Source organism: Ammospiza caudacuta, chromosome 17 (assembly GCF_027887145.1).
Source record: "Ammospiza caudacuta isolate bAmmCau1 chromosome 17, bAmmCau1.pri, whole genome shotgun sequence".
Classification (NCBI taxonomy): domain Eukaryota; kingdom Metazoa; phylum Chordata; class Aves; order Passeriformes; family Passerellidae; genus Ammospiza; species Ammospiza caudacuta.
In genome coordinates this window covers 14,678,521-14,690,582 of record NC_080609.1, presented here as the reverse complement: position 1 = coordinate 14,690,582, position 12,062 = coordinate 14,678,521, and the positions used below count along the sequence as shown (strand labels likewise).

At 51.6% G+C, this 12,062-nt stretch overlaps 1 long non-coding RNA gene across 1 annotated transcript; it reads right to left on the bottom strand.

The window, feature by feature from the left end:
• Nucleotides 1-8,624: 8,624 nt before the first annotated feature.
• On the bottom strand, nucleotides 8,625-9,541 carry LOC131565433 (uncharacterized). The gene is made up of 3 exons (XR_009275446.1): nucleotides 9,361-9,541; nucleotides 9,132-9,274; nucleotides 8,625-9,002 (listed from the first exon to the last, which is right to left on the bottom strand). It is a non-coding gene; the product is annotated as an uncharacterized LOC131565433 (long non-coding RNA).
• Between the last annotated feature and the right edge of the window lie 2,521 nt (nucleotides 9,542-12,062).

Below are 12,062 nucleotides of genomic sequence, written 5' to 3'. Positions count from 1 at the left end.
AGAGAGGCAAAAAGAGGTTATTCCTGCCTGGTGACTCCCCCATGGGACTGTCACGAGGTGCGAACAGGCAGTGCCCAAACCTGGGTGACAAGGACACAGCTCCTGCTGCTGAGAAGGGAAAACTCAGCACCTCCAGCACAGGCAGGGGGCATGGGGACCATGGGTGGTAGCAGCTCAGTCCTCCTCAGATGAAGAGCCAACAGCTCTCCCTGCCCTGTGCTGAGAACATGTGTTGGGAGCATGGTGTGATAATGAGCAAAGCAGGGACCCCAGGCAGGTGTGAAGGGGAGCTCTCCATTGCCAGAAACCCCAGGCAGGTGTGAAGGAGGGCTCTCCATTGCCAAAAATCCCAGGCAGGTGTGAAGGAGGGCTTTTCAATGCCAAAAACCGAGCCTTTTTAAGCACTTAAGACAGTTATCAGGGTTTTTAAGGCACAACATGCTTACATGGGTACGTGGTTTTAAGGCACAACAAGCCCAAGTCAACCAACCACCAGACACCATGAAGTGGATGTAATGTGGACTTGTGACAGTCACACAGCACATCTGTCACATCTCTCTCATCTCTGTACCCCTATTCCAGCTGAGTCACTTCCCCATAGCTCCCTCCTCCTTAGCCTAAGACCAGGCTGGAGCCATCTTACGAGGCCTTTCCTTCTAAAACCTTACAAGCAGTCCCTCTAAAAGGGCAGACCCCAAAGTGCTCCCCCAGTACAGTGCAGGTGTTTGTACTGGTCATACCGGCCCCTTGCAGGGGTGGTTCATCAGGAACTGTAGCACAAGGAGTAATGGGTTCAAACTGAATAGGGGAAAATAAAGGCTTTAAACACAAGAAATTCTTGGCTTTGAGGGTGGTGAGGCTCTGGCACAGGTTACCCAGAGAAGCTGTGGCTGCTGCATCCCTGGAAGTGTCCAAGGCCAGGTGGCATGGGGCTTGGAGCAACCTGGGGTAGTGCAGGGTGTCCCTGCTCACGGCAGGGGGTTGGAACTGGGTGATCTTTAAGGTCCCTTCCAACCCAAGCCCTTCTGTGCTTCCATTCTGTGGTGGTTCTCCCCAGGAGCTCCTGAGCTGGAGCTCACGCTGTTCCTAAGAGCCGTGTGCGGAGGAGGGCTGGCTAATGGATTAGCAGGGGGTGTGATGATGCAGCCAGTTTTCTGGGGCTGAGGGTTATTTATTTTGCTTAATTTTTCTTTCTTTTTTTTTTTCTCTTTTTTTTTTTTTTCAGGTGGTGGCTGAGCCCATATCTAGGACAGGGGTGGCTTTTTTTGGTGCGGGTGGCCTGTGGGCACCTTGTCGCTCGATAGTGTAAATTAGCGAGTTCACCCAGGCCAGGGGTTTGTACCAGACGTGTTCAATCCTCCCCTAATAGCTGCCTCACCCAGAAACTTCCAAAGCTCTTGTAGCACCTAAGCACTAATGAGCTGAAGCTGCAGAATAGTAATGAGGCCTCAGGAATATGGATCAGCCTTTGCTGGCCCAGCCAGAGGCTCTAAAATGATTTCAGCCAGCACCCAGAGGGACCAGTGTAGCCCAGCTGGGAGGGAAGGGTTTAAATGAGGTGCCTTGGGTACAGAAGCCTTTGCTGCCCATGAGGAGCTGCTGAGGATGTCTCCCAATTCTCCTCTCCAAACAGAAGTGTAGGTGGCTTGTGTTGAGGTGAGGAGAGCTCAAACTCTGGTTGAACCACTGGCATCCAGGTGTGTTGGTGCCCTGCCTTTCCCCCCCTCATAACTGATCATCTCTGGTTGATCTAAGTTTGTTTTTATGTTTTGTTTTTACGTTTTGTTTTTACGTTTTGTTTTTACTGCTGGCTTGGACAAAGCATCTCCAAGCCCTTTCTGCCTGGTTTGCCCATTCAGCCCAGTGTGTGTGTGTTTATGAAGTAAGTTGTGCCACCCATCCAGCTCCAGACGTGTGTATTTATGGAGTGACTTGTGCCACCCATCCATGCACAGCTGCTCCATCCCCTGGGAATTCTACATGACCAACACCAACAGGGTGCAGGAAAGCCGGGGAGATTTCTCATGACCAACACCAATGGAGTGCTGGAAAGATGAGGAGATTTCTCATGACCAACACCAACAGGGTGCAGGAAAGCCGGGGAGATTTCTCATGACCAACACCAACAGGGTGCTGGAAAGATGAGGAGATTTCTCATGACCAACACCAACAGGGTGTTGGAAAGCCGGGGAGATTTCTGCTGGAGCCCCAAACCACGGTGAAAACTCCTCTCTCACCCAGCAACACCAACCTCCATCCACCCTTCCCTCTCAGCTTGAATCTCTATTGATTTTTCCGAGGCGGGAGCGCTGCTGGGGGAGCGCGGGGGTGGGAGGAGAAGCCTCAGCAGCCAAAGCCTGGAAATATCAAAGCTCGACGGCAGCGCTCCGGGGTGACCGGGGGGGTCACCGGCCCCGCAGGGAGCCCTGGTTCCCGGCGGGTTTCCCGGAGCTTTTCCAGCCCCGGAGCGGCCGCTGTGCCCCTCTCACGCTGAGTTAACCTTTGTGGAAATGCCAAGCGGAGCTGGAACAGGCTGTGCGTCTCCAGAGCTGCAGGCACACAGGCAGGGGCCTGAGAGGAGCCTCGGTGGATTTTGCACCTGATTTGCAGCTCGGGTGGAGCAGGAGGCACAAACCTCGATGAGAAAAGCTGCCACCTTGATATCAGCTGTGTTTTCCTCAGTGTCATTCCCCGCTCAGGGCTGCTTGTTTCTCCTGGAGGGACACACTCCTGATTGAAGCTGGGATTTCATAAATAAACCCCGAGGTTTCCAACAAAAGCTCCGGCTCGGGTCCGAAGCTGCCACGAGTGGTGTGCGGCAGCTCTGAGCACCAGTGCTCCGCTCAGTTAATTAATTAGCGATTAATTAGCGTTTCCCAGGTCATGCCGACCCTCTGCTCGGGCTCTGCAGAGCATCACTCCTGCAACAGGTCCTGTTCCAAGCTGGAGCCGATGGATGGATGATCCTGAGCATCCTCCAGGATGTGCCTACGGATTGGGGAGCCCTGGCTGCGGCAGGAGGTGCTCGGCTCCTGTGCTGCCCCAGGGATGATGCTCAGGGCTCGCAGTGGCTCTGTAAACACCCAGCAGCTGCCGGGGATCGATCCGGGCTGGCTCGGCTCACTCTGGGCACGGCATGGACCCATAGGAGTGGGTGGGCAGCATTGTTGGTGGAATTTTGGGAGCCTGGGGTAAGGCAGGAGGGATGGGGAGGAGCTGGTGCGAGGGGCAGGGGTGGCACCGGGATTCCTCAGGCAGTGAGAAATCTTCTCACCCCGCTGTTTTCCATAGGGGTTGTGGGTTTTTTTTAAACTTACGCCGTGCCTCTTTTCAGAACCTCTCCAAACAGCCCAAAAGTGACCTGGGGATTCTTCTGACTGCATCCCACTTCCCAAATCTTTCCTGGGCTCTGACCTGGCCCCTTTTAGCTCAAGGGGTCAGGGCCTTCAGCTGTGAGGACCCTCCGGCCTCTCCCTCTCCTTTGCCATAACTCAGAGTGGGATCCACAGGAATTCGGGTTTGCTGCAGGCTGGAGATTGCCCGGTGGGCACCTCAGCCAAGACTGGAAGGTTGTTTTTGGGGTGCAGAGCAGCCTCTGTGAGCTGCATTTGGGGGATGCTTCCCCTCGGGGAGGGGGGCAATGATGGGGGCTCTGCCCTCCCTGAGCCCCAGCAGCAGCAGGACGTGTCCTTTGTCATCACCCTGCCCCACCCTGAGCTGCTTTAATTACAGCTCTGAGAGAGATCTTCCCCTTTATTCCCCAAAATCTTCTCCTTAATTAAAATCTTCGATCTGGGCCAGCGGGAAGCAGCTGTTGCCTCTTTGCAGCGTGCTGCAAGCTGCCAGCCCGAGTGTGGGCCAGGCAGGGACAGGGAGGGGACAGCACGGGGACATTGGCACTGCCATTGTCACTGTCCCACCTGCTCAAGGCTGCTGGGAGCCTTGCCCTGCTGAAGTGAGGGCTGAAATCATCTGAGCTGAGTGGGGATCAAACATTGGGTCCCTCTGCACCTTCCCACCATGGAGCTCTTCCAGTGAGGGTGAAAATGTCCTGAGTGCAACGAGCCCAAACCCATTTGGGGGTTGCCAGCTCCTGATCTGGGGAAGGGCTGGATGGTGCAGCTGGATGAAGGTGAAGGTGAAACTGGGGCTGTTCATTGAGTTTTGTCCCTGGGATTCACAATGTGCCTGGCCAGGGGCAGCTGTTTCTCATTTCTCATTCAGAGGAAGCCCATTGAACCCGAATCCATGGCTGGCACCTCTCAGGTGGGACACCTCTGTGTCACCACAGCCTGGGGACATTCCCTGCCATGGCCTCGCAGCCTCCTCGTGTTTTCTCCCAGGATCACCCGGGGAGGTGACTTCACCCTCCCTTCCCGCTCTGTTTTCTCCCAGGATTAGCCCAGGGAGGGGATTTTACCCGGGCGTTCCTGCAGCTCTCCATCGTCACAGCAACGGGGAAGCGTCGGGAACAATTGGTGAGCTGGTGGTGTCAGCTTTATCTCGGCTCATGTGTCTCTCCTTGATGAAACTTGTGGAAGAGAAAAGCAGGGGGAAAAAGGGAAAAGGCTGCTGACAAGAGATGTGTTATTTCTATTTCACCTCAGATTTACTGGTGCATGCATTTTTCATTCATGGAAGAGGCTGATATGCAGATTTATTCAGAGCAGAGCAGGTACAACCCTTTGTGGATCAATTCCTGCAGCAGGCTTAGGAGAAAAGGACTTGGCTGAGCAGACAGCCATGCAAGGCACTTCCCAAAGCTAGCCCCAAATTTTGTGCCCAAGATGGGCTAAAAGGCCAATAAGATATATTTTTCTTCTGTTTTTCCTTTTTTCTTTTTTTCTTTTTTCTTGTTTATTTTTTTTTCTTTTTTTCTTTTTTTTTTCTTTTCTTTTTGTGTATTTTTTTTTTGTTTTTTGTTTTTTTTTTTTGGTTTTTTGGTGTTTTTTTTTTGGGGGGGGGGGGTTTGTTTTTCTGCAAATCCACACACTTCAGCCCAAATTCTGTTCCTGTTTTTGGCCAGGGGAAACTTCCACTGCAGTTACAGCTTGTGTTTTCCACATACTTCAGCTGGGGTGGCCTGGGTTGACTTTGTTCTTCATCCAGTTCTGCTTTATTGGGGGCTCCGTGCCCCAGGGTGGCTTCACCCTCTTTTGGAGAGGATAAATTTATATTATGGACTGTATATATATATATATATATATATATATAAATATATATTATATATATATATGAATTTATATTATGGACTGTATATGTATATATATAAAAATAAATATTATATATATATTTATTTATAATATTAAAAATTGTATTATTTATATTGAGATGGCTTCCTCAGGAGACCCTTCTTTGTCCTGGCTCCTTGGTCACCAAAGTCATACCTTAAACACCTGAGCCAGGTGTCTCTTACTGGTAGCTAAAATTTGGCCTCCAGATGAGTCTGAAGCTCTTCTCCTTCCATACAGAGCACGTAGTGGTTTCTCTGTGATCTGGGGGGCTCTGCTCCCCTGGGGCAGGACACCCTCTGGAAGCCAAGTAGAATTTAATCTCCCTGCAGTGATGAAAGTGAATCCAAGAAAAGTATTTGAGGTGTTTTTCCCCTCTCATTAGGAATGGAAGACAGGAGTCTTCTGTCTTCTGGGTACTATACAACCAGCATGAATTATTTAGGACCAAGCATCTCTCCGATAAATAATTTTTTTATGTGGGGAGATTAAATCTGAATTTTTTAAAAAATATAATAACAAAAGCAATTTCTCTCTCGTAAGTCCTCATATTTCACCCAGCAAAGAGATCCCAGGCATCCATTCCTGTATTGATCAGCAAATAAGTCCTTTTATAGATTTAGTTCACCCAACCTTGTTTAATTTTGGATTCATTGATTCAATGCAAAGATCTAGATGAAAAGCAAGTGGGCTGTTTCCAGTGCTGGTGATGCTATTTTTAAATAAATCTAGTGCATGCTAAAATAAATATGCAAAACATTTTGTAAGGCCGCGTACGGGGGGGGGGGAGACCAGATGTACTAAAATATTTAACAAACTTTTCCCTGATTTCTCCAAATGCATGTTTTATTTACCAAACACCAGTGGAATTTAATCTCACCCAGTGTTTGCTCCGACCCGTTGTCTGGGGTGAGCAGGAACGTGGGGCCTTGGAGGAGCTGTCTGTGCAGTGACATTGGTGGCACATTTAAATGCAAAGCTCATTAACCGTGTCTGGGATTTTTTGTTTGTTTCTCCCTTTTTTTTAATGTTCACGTTCCCTACAAGAGCAAGAGATGAAATACCCATCTACAATTCCCTTTCATCTCCAGGCTGGGTGTTTTTTTTTTTCCCCCCTCTTCTCTTGTTCAGATGACAAAGTTTCTCATTTGGTATTTTATTTGATTTCAGGAGATGAGAAAGAATTAAAAGCGTCTTCAGGAGGTTGGGCTCACCTTACTCTCTCCAGGATCCTTCAGGAGGAGGATGAGTGACTTGGCAAAGGCTCCTGCCCCCAAAGGATGGGGTTCATCCCGGGGTCAGAGCTGCATCCTGGCTTTTCCTTCACCTGGGGTGACCATCCTGCAGATCCCACAGATCCCAGCCTCCTTTCCTGGGGCATCCCATCCCACTCTGGGTGCTTGTGCCTGTCTCCTCCCAACCCTCTGCTTTCAATCCAATCTCATTTAATTGAATTGTGGTTTTGATCACATCTGACGGTGGCAGAGATCTTGCTGATAATCAGATTCCCATGGAGAGGTGGAAATGGGGCTGGTGGAGGAGGGAGGGGAGACAGGGGCTGGTGTGATGCCACTTGGTCCTCATGTGCCACCAGGGAGGTGACACAGCAGCCAGGCTCTGCCCACTCTGGGGTCAGTCACATTTTGGGGATGGATGAATTAACTGAATGTCCCAGTGGGGGCTGAACCCTGCAGGTTGTGTTTATTTTGGTTAAAAAAAAGGCAATTTCTTGGCAAAACCTTCCACCTTGCTGCAGGTTGGAGCAAATGCAGCATCCCCCAGCACTCCTGGTACCCAGCCTGGCCTCACCCTGCCCTGCCTGGACTGTGCAGGGATGTGCTCAGCTCTCTGCACATCTGCCACGTGTGTGGTGGCAGGTGACAGCAATTAATTGCAGAGATTCATGTGTGATTTGCATGAATTCAGCTGGAAGTGCAGCCCCTGGGATGGGGGAATGTTCCTTACAGAGCCCCCTGCTCCAGGTGCCCTTTTGCCAGCCAGTGCTCCATGGGGTGTTCGTGGTGTGATTTTGGGGGTACCAAACAGGAGGGGCAGAGCAAGCAGCAGCCTCTCCTCCATCCCTTGGTCCTTGCCAGGGGCTTGGGCATGGCAGGGAATGCCTTGGATAATCTGAGACAGCAGGAATTTCCCCCCAAACTGGGACGGAAACAAAATCCTCCACCGTGACTCAACCTCTCTCCTGAGATGCTGGAGGGACATGTGTGCCCCATTCCTGTGCCCCATTCCTGTGCCCCATTCCAGTGCCCCATTCCTGTGCCCCATTCCAGTGCCCCATTCCTGTGCCCCATTCCAGTGCCCCATTCCTGTGCCCCATTCCTGTGCCCCATTCCAGTGCCCCATTCCTGTGCCCCATTCCTGCTGACCCCAGGGCCCAGGGGAGGAGGAGATCAGTCCTTGGTCCACAACCCAACCCCACCCCTGTAGTGCTGTGATGTGGGGCTGCCACTGCATGAGACCACCTTGCTCTGTGTTTGCAGGCTCAGGGCAGAGGCTCGGTGCTCCTGCTCTGCCTGGGCTCTCCCTGGCCTGGCACAGCTCTGTTCCCCTTGGTTTGGGTGTTACAGCAGTTTTTCCCATCGAGCTGTGGCTAATTTACCTCCTTGCTGTCTGGGGTTTAATGCACCCAATCTCCTTGGGCCAGAGAATCCCAGCATGGTTTGGGTTGGAGGGAACCTTCCAGATCATTCAGTTCCAGCCCTGGGACAATTTCCACAGGACCACATTGCTCCAAACTGCATCCAGTCTGTCTTTGGACACTTCCAGGGTGGAGAGAGAAGAGATCTAAGACAGAACTGCCAGAGGAGGATGCAGGGCTGTATTTGTGGGTGTACATCAGGAAAGAGAGGCTCCTGCAAGGAGCCTGCAGTGTGCTGGCTTGGTCCAGGAGAGGTAGCAGCAAGCCAAGAGACTCAGCTATCCTGGCCAGAAGGATGAGAGAACATTGCCAAGACAAGCAGGTGTCCAACAGAGCAGCTCTGGGCCTGGAGGAGACGGAGGGAGACTGGAAAGGAGCAACGAGGAATAAAACCCTGAGGTGTAAGGTGACAGCTAGAAATAGAAGGGAGCAAGTGATATTTGTATCAGAGGTATCCTGGGGAAGGCATGAAGGAATCCAGCCCTGAGAGCCCCAGCTCCTCTGCTCAAGCTTTTCCTCTCAAACCCAGCATAAACCATCTCATCTCACCACGAGAGAGGATGGAGCTGCCCCTGGCAGCCAGGCACTTCCACTGGTCCACTGGCTTGGTTCTCACCTCCACTGGTTTGGTTCTGATCAATAATGAGCTAATTAGTTGCTATGGAGATGTAATGTGGGAGAACTTTGGGGAGGAGAAATTATAGGTAATTTTTATTTGTTTGGGCCCTGTTCCTATAGCAACAGGAGAACTTGTCACTGACTACCAGTTGGTTTCCATGGAGTTGGCTGCTAGTTCTGGGTTATTAATGCCTCCAAGCATAAAACAACTCACCTAGTAGGGCTGGTGGATTGTCCTCCATCATCCATGGGAACTTTGCAGTTTGCCAAGTCAGGGCCTGGCTCTCCCAAAAGTTGGGATGGAGTGTTCATCATCAACCAACAGTGTGGAAGTGCTGGAAGGATCGATCGTTCTGGCCCTCTCTTGTGTTGAAGACATCGTGGAATGAATAATCCATCACTTCATGGCCTGCTCCACTCGCAGCATTGCCTGATTTTTAATTGAGTTTTCTCAGTCTTCGGCTTCCAGATGCTTGGCGTTGATCTGCCTTTCTCTGCTAAATTAAAAAGTCTTTTAGCACCTGGCAGTTTTGCTGTAAAGGGACTCACTGTAATTAAGTCCCTTTCTCCTCTCCCCAGCACTGGTTCTCCTGAATGGAGCCGTTTGTTTTCCTGCAGCCCCTCACCTGACGCGTTCCCGTTTCCGCGCTCCTCCGAACAAAAGGGATGTGGTGTCTGCCTTGCAGAGGGCTGCAGCTCTGTCGAGGGACCTCTCAAACTCCTCCAGAAGCCTTGGAACCAGACCAAACACTCCTGAGCGCTGAAGGGACTGGATTTGGGAGAGATTGGTTTTATGATAGGTTGTAATTTCCCTCCCACCAGCTAACTCCTCAGCTTTCCACGGGTGATAATTACCCAGTAGGAGCTGAAATGTCTCTCCCCATTCCCCCCTTATCAACCCGTTCTCCACTTTGAAGGCATCACCACTTCTTCCCAGAGTGTCCTGGCTGATCTCTCGGAGCACCTGCTCATCCTCTGTTGCTTTGGAAGATGGTGCCACATCCACCACCTCTCCCCTTGGAGACCGCTCTGGCTCCGGCTCTGGAGGCAGATAAGTCGATCAGCGTGTGGATAAACCTTTAATGGTGTTTGGCTGAGCTCGCCAGGCAGTCGGAAGGGAGGCACGAAGCAAAGGGCAGCTCCCCAGCAGCAGCCCTGCCTCGGATCTCTTGGCAAGCTCTGCTGCTGGCCCCAGCCCTGCATGCTGTGCTCGCAGCTGCTCCGGCCCCGCTGCTGAGGCACGGCCCAAATGTCTCCAAGGAGGCTGCAGATGGGGCTGGAGGATGAGGCTGAGGATGAAGGCTGGCTCTGGAGACGGGAGGAAAGTCCTGAGCCATCCAGGTGGGGTCTGGCTGGCAAAGCCAAACCTTCAAGGTGGAAGAAAGGCTTCATCCAAGAGTTCCGGCATCTCCTTGGTGCCACTTGATTTGCAGATAAATTATCTGCAAATCTTCTGTAAGAAATCCCCCTGCAAACTCTATTTGTTCTTCTGTGACCGTGTTCACAGGGGTCTTAGGATGAAGGAAGAGACAAAGATCTGACTTTATGTTCCAGAAGGCTTGACTTATTATTTTATTATATGTATTACATTAAAACTATGTTAAAGGAATAGAAGAAAAGGTTCCATCAGAAGGCTAGCTAAGAATAGAATAACAAAGAATGATAACAAAGGTTTGTGGCTCAGCTTTCTGTCCGAGCTAGCTGGGATGTGATTGGCCATTAATTACAAACATTTAACATGGGCCAATCAAAGTTCTGCCTGTTGCATTCTACAGCAGCAGATAATCAATGTTTACATTTTGTTCTGGAAGCTTCTCAGCTTCTCAGGAGGAAAAAATCCTAAAGAAAGAATTTTTCATAAAAGATGTCTGCGACATTATTCCATGTGTTTCTTTCCAAGAGTGGTGCCCATGGAGGGAGAGGCTTGGGAAGTTGTGTATTTATTCACCATCAATAAGCAGTGATGGCTTTAGCAGAGGCTGGCTGTTGGATGGAGATGTTAGCTGGGTGAAGGAGGCACACCCAGCACACCAGAACCAGCCCTGGGTTGGGAATCCAGGCTGGGGATGCAGGAGATGGGGCCAGGAGGTGACATGCTAGGAATGCATCCCATTGTCCCTGCCTGGGGCAGTGGTGGGGGTCTCTCTGCCCACATCAGTGTGGTTCGTGGCTGTAAATAACAGGGATGCTCTGGGTGGTCACCTCCAGCCTGGCTGTGACCCGTGACTCACCAGCTTCCTGTCCACAGCAACGCTATGGATTGACTCATGGCTATGGGAGTGTTTCACCCTGGGCCCACAGCCCTTTGATTTCACCAGACATCCTTGTGTGTTTACAAACCAGAGATCTCCATTTGATCAGGGCTGTGAAAACTGGTGACATCCTGCAGAGCCACTCAGCAGGTGATGCTTCATCCTGAGCTTCACCTGGTTCTTCTCGTGTGTGGCTGGAAAGAAATTCTTCCTGGCTTGCTTTCCTCTCAAATTTACCTCCTTGCTGTCTGCAGGGTACAGCCCTGTGGTTTAATGCACCCAATCTCCTTGGGTCAGAGCATCCCAGAATGGTTTGGGTTGGAAGGGACCTTCAAGATCATTCAGATCCAACCTTGAGACAACTTCCACTGGGCCACATTGCTCCAAACTGCATCCAGCCTGTCTTTGGACACTTCAGCTTTCCCAAGCTGGGCTTTGCTTCACCTGTGTTGGTGCAGTCCCTTGAAAAATCAGTGTTTTCCCATTTAATGTCTCAGCCTTCCTGAGCCTGGAGCAGCCAGGGCTCTGCACCAGAGCAGGCATGGGGCCTCATGGAGGTGTGGGAAGGCTGATGATGTGGCCCTTTGGAAACAGCATCTGAAGAGGGGTCTGAGCATGGAGATTACCTGGCAGGGCGAGACCAGCCTTTGGAAAATGGCTTTGAGTCACAGAATCATGGAATGGTTTGGGTTGGAAGGACCTTGAGATCATCTAGTCCCACCCCCTCGTCATGGGCAGAGACTCTGTGTCCCTGGTGCCAGTGGAGCTGTGCTGCTCTGCTCTGAGCCTCTGTCACCAGCAGGGCACAGCAGGGAAGGGGTGGCGAGTGCCATGTCACCAGGTGAGGGTGGTGCCAGCTGGCAGAGCCATCCCTGGGGGCTGTGGTGGCCCCTGGCACGTCCATGTGGGGCTCCTCTCCTGCAGCAGGCTCTGAGGGACGTGGTGGAGCATCCTTGGAGGGTGTGATGGGAAAGGCTGGCGTGGCTGTGGTGAGCACTGGGGATCCCGCCCGGCTCTGTGGTGGGAGGAGGACACAGGGATTGTTTGGATGACACATGAGCTCATGCTTTTACTCTGAGTAACCTTCTCCTGGCAGAGAATGGAGCCTTCTGCCATGCTCTGTGCTCCTGGGGGTCCATGGCAGAGCCCTGGAGCAGGGCAGGCACACCCAGCCCCTGTCCATGAGAGTGTCCATGGCCACCTCTGGCAGCAGAAGGTGGCCATGGAGGAGCTCCATGCTGGGACAGGCCTGGGTGGCTGCTCCTCATCATCCAGCAGCTCTGCCATGACTCTAACAGGCGGGTT